The sequence below is a fragment of the Myotis brandtii genome, unplaced genomic scaffold, assembly GCF_000412655.1.
Source record: "Myotis brandtii unplaced genomic scaffold, ASM41265v1 scaffold92, whole genome shotgun sequence".
Taxonomy (NCBI): Eukaryota; Metazoa; Chordata; class Mammalia; order Chiroptera; family Vespertilionidae; genus Myotis; species Myotis brandtii.
In genome coordinates, this window is record NW_005371791.1 from 930657 (window position 1) to 937690 (window position 7034).

The 7034-nt window shown below is 36.7% G+C and overlaps 1 long non-coding RNA gene across 1 annotated transcript; it reads right to left on the reverse strand.

Annotated features, from left to right (window-relative positions):
- Nucleotides 1–728: 728 nt before the first annotated feature.
- LOC106724658 lies at nucleotides 729–6787 on the reverse strand. The gene is made up of 3 exons (XR_001360503.1): nucleotides 6761–6787; nucleotides 2416–2419; nucleotides 729–740 (listed from the first exon to the last, which is right to left on the reverse strand). It is a non-coding gene; the product is annotated as an uncharacterized LOC106724658 (long non-coding RNA).
- Nucleotides 6788–7034: the final 247 nt, after the last annotated feature.

The following is a 7034-nucleotide window of genomic DNA, read 5'->3' on the forward strand; positions in this document are numbered from 1 at the left end:
AAGAAGATAAGGCACCCTCAAGGGATGCAGAGTAGCCAACAGGTGGAGGTGACCTTTTTAAAAGATGTATTATTAAACATTAGCTCTATTTAAGTATAGACTTGACTTTACTGTGGCATCACATAATCTGGAAAACAGTAATAAAAATAAATAAATGAATGAAAGAGTACCTATACTAAGCAGTGTCATATACGTGATCCATTTTCATCCTCTGTAATCAATTTTATTATAAATATATCCTTATCATTATAACTTGTGATTTAGATGTTACTAATGTGTTTACCTTATAAATGGGAAATAGGATCTCAGAGACATACCTGATTTTTCTATTACTTATCTAGTATTTAAAGGAACCAGAAAAATAACCACTCTTCCAAAAGCTAATACTGTGATTTTCTATCAGGCCACATTACTTCACTATTTAAATTAAGGAAGGCAACATTGAAGATATTTATGTTATGTCTTTATTTATCAAATTTTAAAGGAAGCAATATAGAAATGTTGATGTTTGCACATTTCCCAGTTAGAAAACATTGTGAGGGAAATGGTCATAGAGATGTTTTATTAAAACCATGGAGAATTAATAAATATATCTATTTTATTTTATTTTTAAGCTTGCATTTCTCCTTGCTGAATTGCTTTGAAAAGAGAAAAATCACTGACCTCATTGTTTGGAGTGTTAATGTGCTATAGATTGACTCAACAGCTGATTTCTATATGGGCTAGACTCCTGCCCTTGTCTTTGTGTCTCCCTGTAATTGGCTTGCCTCTCTACACAAAAAAGCAAACAGACCCCCAAATAGACCCCATATTTCTGCTTTTATTGCAAAATATAGATTTCTAAATGAGCTCTCTTTTGCAAGGATAATAGGAAATGATGGCTTCATTGTTTGTGTATGAGTTTCTCCCAATAAAATTTGGGGATCAATAAAGAAGAGGAAATATTTCTTCACTATGACACTTTATTATTACATCAGATTTTAAGTACCACAATCTGTGGGCTGAACCTAATGGAAACCAGAGCCAGGAAGCTTCTGGAATTTTGCAGGATCTGGGAGCCACAGTGGTCAGTAGGGGCTGTAATGTGTGGGTGGGTGTGGAGGGATGGGGATGGGGGAAGAGACTCCAAACAGGGCTGCATTTTGATGTAAATTTACCTATCAAAAATTACTTCCTGTAAAAGACAATGTCAGTTTAGTTCCTAAAATAAAACCTCTATGCTTTAATATGTCAGAGAAACTATCACATCGCATATTGGATACATATTTTGAAAGATTTGCTGACTTTACTGAGTATATTCTGAGTAGTCACTTCCAGTGATTTCTAGAACATAATGTAAGCAGGTTAAACACATGTGTGAACTTTGGAGTCAGATAGATTAGAAGTTCTAATTTTAGATCTATCATCACAGCTATGCGACCCTGTGCAGCTAACTTAGGCTCTCTGAGCCTCCGTTTCCTCCAGGAAAATGGGAATTATAGCTACTATCCATCTGAGTAGGCTAACTACTTGACAAACAACTCCCAAATTTTGTTGTTTTAGGATAATAAAAGTTTATTTTTCACTCACTGAAGGATCTAATATGTATGTCCCTGATTGGTCAGCTATCTTGACATTTCTTCTCTAACTCAGTGACCTAGGTTTCTTCCAAATTGCAGCTCTGCCTCCCCTCACCAACATCCTGAAAGTCCTCTCCATTCAGCTGGACTATGGAGAAAGAGCATGAAGGATGCAGCTTTAGAGGACTTTGTAGATGGTGACTGGAAGGGGCAAATGCTGCTTCAATCTATACTTTATGGGACAAAGTTTGGTCACAAGGTAACTCCTAATATGGGAGGCTGGGAAATGTAGTCTAAATGCCCAGCAAGGAAAGTGCTAGAACCAGGGTGAAGCAAGAGATATACCTAAAGAAGCCACATATTCTCAAGGTCAGGCACGTGCAAGGTCTTGAGAGTGAGCACACCTCCTTACATTTTGCATCCCTTGTTGCCTTGCTTTTCTCACCCTAAATCTATCTCAAAGTAAAGAGTTTGAGGAGGTAATTGCTGATTTCTGCCACATCTATCTACCGATCAGGACTACTGTGAAAGTAAATAGAATGTTCAGTGCCTGATGCTTACTTATTTCATTATCACATATAGTATCAAAAACTATATCCCTTTCTTTTTCTCTCTAATTAAGTTGCAGTGATTACATGTCTACATTAAAAATAAACTTTAGCAAATATCCCTTAACTTAAAGTGTACCAATTTTGTTATTCTATATTATTTTAAAGTAAGAATTAAAAAAAATTTGTTTAATTATTTACAGCTGTTTTCCCCCAGTCACTAAAATATTTAGCAGCAAGATATAAACCAGACAAAACAATAGACATTGCCCCCCCCTGCCCCCCCCACCCCTGAGACTTTTTGCAACTTAACTTCTCTGAAAATAAGTTTTGGTCTGTACATCTTGATTTCTTAATGGTTGTTGGATGCACAGCATTTCTTTCGACCACGGCTCCCTTAAAATTCAGTGAGGCATTGTTAGGGCGTGCTTTCCCATAATGAACACATTACAGTAATCGTTACAGAAGAGAAAAGACAAGAATGGCTGTGGTGCAATCTTCGAAATGTTTGCGTGGTTCTAATGTTGGTCATTTTAGGGAAACTGCCAACAGGCTCATGGAGCAGTAAACATGCATTCCGCATTTAGAGAAGTAGTTTAACTTTCAGGACAGCCCATTCCAACTCCAGTTTATCTTGCTTTACGTACAAAAGAGCTGTTTGGATTTTGACAGCTTATGAGAAAACCATTCTGCAAAATGCGGCCATTGATCTGCTATTGAAAGGAAAGAATGTTCTGTGAAAAGGCTGCAACTAAAACTAGTTGCTGTTATGAGTTGATGAAGTTTTTATTGTTAATTAAGTCTAGGATAATATCTTCATCTATGAAGACTACTTTACAGAAGTCCAAAATGATGCTGTTGTGTTGCTTTTGCCTTTCTTTGGAAGTGTTGACCCTCATGATATTATTGATTAGTTCATTTGACAGACACTTATTTACTAAGGGCCTCCTGGAGCCTAGTAATGCACTGGATGCTGGTGTGCTAGTGAATACTAAGACATAGCTGTTTGGAATGGGCCCTGTCTTCAAAAAGCTTCTGCTTAGATAGAGCTTGTAAACATATATAGTTACAATATCTTGCAGGAAATGTAAGTAAGATGAAAGAGGTAGCCCTGACCAGGGAGTTCAGTTAGGGAGAGTGTTGTCCTGATATTCTAAGGTTGCAGGTTCAATCCCTGGCCAGGGCACATATAAGAATCAACCAATGAATGCATAAATAAGTAGAACAGCAACCTAATGCCTCTCTCTCTCTCTCTCTCTCTCTCTCTCTCTCTCTCTCTCCTCTCTCAAATCAATAATTTTTTTTTAAAAAAAAGAGGGGTAAAGACAAAGTTTCATGCATTTAAGGGAACTGTATGAGCTTTCTTGAACAGATGGCATTTGAGCTGGAATCAAACACAGCCTTTGAACATATAAAGAAGATGGTGTAGTGGAGGGGCAGGGGGTAGGAGCATGGAGCGTGCCTAGAAAGAAAAGGAACAAAGATCTATCAGTCAGATCCTTGTATTAAGAAGTTATTTCCTAAGCACACTTAGATAAATTATAATTAATACATTTAAAATAAATATTAATAAAGACCTCTGAAATATTATAATGTCACACATAGAACAGTATGGTTCTCTTCATAACCACAGAATCACAACTCCCATGGACCGCCTGCTTCGAGACCAAGTTCTCAGCAAACACTCATGTTTTTCTGGGCCTAGAAATATTTAGCATGTACCTGAACCTGCCAGTAATACCTTCTTACTTAATCAATAATTTTTTTTAAAAAGAGGGGTAAAGACAAAGTTTCATCCATTTAAGGGAACTGTATGAGCTTTCTTGAACAGATGGCATTTGAGCTGGAATCAAACACAGCCTTTGAACATATAGAGAAGATGGTGTAGTGGGAGGGCAGGGGGTAGGAGCATGGAGCGTGCCTAGAAAGAAAAGGAACAAAGATCTATCAGTCAGATCCTTGTATTAAGAAGTTATTTCCTAAGCACACTTAGATAAATTATAATTAATACATTTAAAATAAATATTAATAAAGACCTCTGAAATATTATAATGTCACACATAGAACAGTATGGTTCTCTTCATAACCACAGAATCACAACTCCCATGGACCGCCTGCTTCGAGACCAAGTTCTCAGCAAACACTCATGTTTTTCTGGGCCTAGAAATATTTAGCATGTACCTGAACCTGCCAGTAATACCTTCTTACTTGGACATATATTTCTAAAAAATAAGGACTCTTTTAAAAAACATGTCCATAGTACCATTATCACACCTCAAAAATGAATGGAAATTTCTTAATATAAAAAATTTTGGGAAAATCCGATCTCCCTGATGGCCCCATACAGTTTGTATGGAGTCAATTTGTTCAGACTAGGACGCAGGCAAGGTCCATGCATTACTCTTGGTTGATCTATCTCTTATATCTCTTTCACTGTATATGTTCCCCTTGTAAACTATTTGTTGAAAAAAAAAAACAGAATCCATGCAACGTCTCACTTTCTATATTTTGCAGATTACAGAGGCTATCTCATTTGCCACAGCCCTGAGCGAGAGGAAGCCAGCTAGTTGAGTAATCACATTCCTCCGTCTACTCCTTCCAGTAGCACAAGACATGACTCTTCTTATTTGGCGCTGTGCTTCCCTTTCATCCTAATGATGGCTCAGTTCCTCCCAAACTCAGTCTCCAAGCTTATGTTTCTCTAAATATCCTAGTCCCAGCTTAGACACATGGACTTCTTCAGCTGAAATCACTCTCATTTTCTAACTCAAATGTCTTCGTCTTTTCCAACTTCCTGGGATTTTGCTGCTTCTGCTCGACCTAATGAATCCTGTATGTGATTTCAACTTCTTTACTTGCCAGGGCTGGCGGGTTGAATCTTTTGTTGTTATTTGTCTTTTGACCAAAATCCTGCCTGCTCTCTCTCATTCTACTCAAAATCCTCTATGCTACTATCATGTTCAATTCTGATGCCTTCTTTCCATTTTAATTATGGAAGTTCTTCACTTTGTTTCTACTGTTCTTCATAATGAGAACAATATAAAAAAGCACAGGCGTGGTGCGCATTTATATATGCACAAATATGCAATTTACAAGTGATACAAATATAAAAGTCACTTATCTTAGAGTCAAATTCAGCTTATTTTTTAAGTGAAGAGAGGAATAAATATTAGAGATTCTTCAAACAGGATTAAATTTGTTTCTTTGCCCAGTTAATAGCAAAATTCAAATTCTAGACTTTAAAACCAAACTTTGCAAAGGGGGTCCTCTTCCAATATCTTTAATTCTTACCACAAAAATGAATATAAGGAATAGATATTTTTTTCTGTGCTCCCTAAGCAAGAGGAAACATTAGCAATGGCTGTAGGTACATGAAAAGAACTTTCCTATGATAATTGTATTTCTTGGCCAAGCATCCGATTATGTAGACTGTTATAATAATTTTTTGAAAAAAACACAGTTTACTTCTTAAAATTAATAAGCAATGTATTATTATGTGACACATGTGCACAAGTACACACACATATGCACACACATGCACAACTCTACATGAAAAGAGAAAGACCTCTTTCTTACTGTCCTGTGTTTCTTTGAATTGAGGACACTGGTTCTCAACTCTAGAGCAAGGTTCTTCAAACTGCAAATCACAATTCATTGGTAGCTTATTAAGTGAATTTAGTAGATCATGCTTAACATTTTTATGTTGATACAGAATAGGATACAAAAAGCCTTTATTACATGGAATAACATTACATTTTATTTGTAAAATTTTTGTTTCAAGTGTGTGTGTGTGTGTGTGTGTGTGTGTGTGTGTGTGTGTGTGTGTTCTGGGATATGTAGACCAAAAAGAAAAAATAAATAAAGTTCTACGGAAAGTAACAGAGTGATCTGATCATATTCTGAAGTGGGCAGGTCATGGTGGGTAGTCATGCCCCAGGCGGATATGTAGACCAAAAAGAATAAATAAATAAAGTTCTATGGAAAGTAACAGAGTGATCTGATCATATTCTTAAGTGGGCAGGTCATGGTGGGTAGTCATGCCCCAGGCCTATAACTTCTTTAGTGAAAGGTTTTAAACCAGTCCTGTCCATTTTTTTTGTGCATCCAGGTTAGCACAACTTTGAAATGCCAGAAGTAATACCCCTCAAAGAGGGTATTAACCGTCAAGTGAGCTCAGAAGCTTGTTAACTATCCTGCAATCCAATTCTCACCTTATTTTCTCCTACCTCCATTTATGTACATTCCTTCCTTAATTTCAAATGCATAAAACAAGCTGCAAATCTGTTATTCTCCAGACTTGCTCCCTGGCATATGTTGTCAGTTTGGTTCAAATAAACTTTTATAAAACTTCTCTATGGGTTTGGATGTTTGTTACATAGAGAGATGATAGATAGATAGATAGATAGATAGATAGATAGATAGATAGATAGATAGATAGACAGATAGATAATAGATAGATATTTTTCTTGCTACAGGTCCAAGGCAGTCTCAGCTCTAGCTTGATCCTAGGTCTTCCCAGGACTATTAATTTGATCTTGAAGTGCTGAGTGAAACAGCATTGCTTAGTGGAGTTGGAATGAGAGAAGCTTAGAAAATGTTTTATTATGGAAGGGATAAAAAAATTTTAAAAATTTATAGCAAGTAATTTTTTACATGGACTTTTTTTCTACTTGTGTAGCAACGGAAAGAAAAGGAAAAGTGGGGAGGGGAGGAGAAAAAGAGTGAGTAGACAAAGATAGAGATAAAAAGGAAGGATAGCAAGATTAAGCAGGAGCAGTAAAGTCTAATCACCTAGAATACGTGTATGCGCTTATCTCAGCAGTGCTGATGACAATCACCCTGCTGCAATAATGCATTGGCTGAGTTACCCTGAGAATTTATAGGTTATGGGAGAGATGGGTAAAGGATATGAGATATCTCTGTAAAG